The sequence below is a fragment of the Mizuhopecten yessoensis genome, unplaced genomic scaffold (assembly GCF_002113885.1).
Source record: "Mizuhopecten yessoensis strain PY_sf001 unplaced genomic scaffold, ASM211388v2 scaffold699897, whole genome shotgun sequence".
NCBI classification, from domain to species: Eukaryota; Metazoa; Mollusca; class Bivalvia; order Pectinida; family Pectinidae; genus Mizuhopecten; species Mizuhopecten yessoensis.
In genome coordinates, this window is record NW_018471866.1 from 1 (window position 1) to 215 (window position 215).

General features: G+C 40.9%; 1 long non-coding RNA gene across 1 annotated transcript in view; it reads right to left on the reverse strand.

Moving 5' to 3' along the window:
• Nucleotides 1–81: 81 nt before the first annotated feature.
• Nucleotides 82–215, reverse strand: part of LOC110440719 — a 637-nt gene continuing 503 nt past the window's right edge. Inside the window, exon 2 of the long non-coding RNA XR_002461766.1 lies at nt 82–212. This is a non-coding gene — a long non-coding RNA (uncharacterized LOC110440719). The remainder of the gene's footprint in view (nt 213–215) is intronic.

Consider the following 215-nt stretch of genomic DNA (forward strand, 5'->3'; position numbering starts at 1 on the left):
ATATAAAAATACAACTGAGCCAGGCCAGGATTCGAACTCAGGACTTCCGATCATTATCATACTAACCTACTGAGTATAAAAATACAACTGGACCAGGTCAGGATTCGAACCCAGGACTTCCGATCATTATCACACTAACCTATTGAGTATAAAAATACAACTGGACCAGGTCAGGATTCGAACCCAGGACTTCCGATCATTATCACACTAACCTA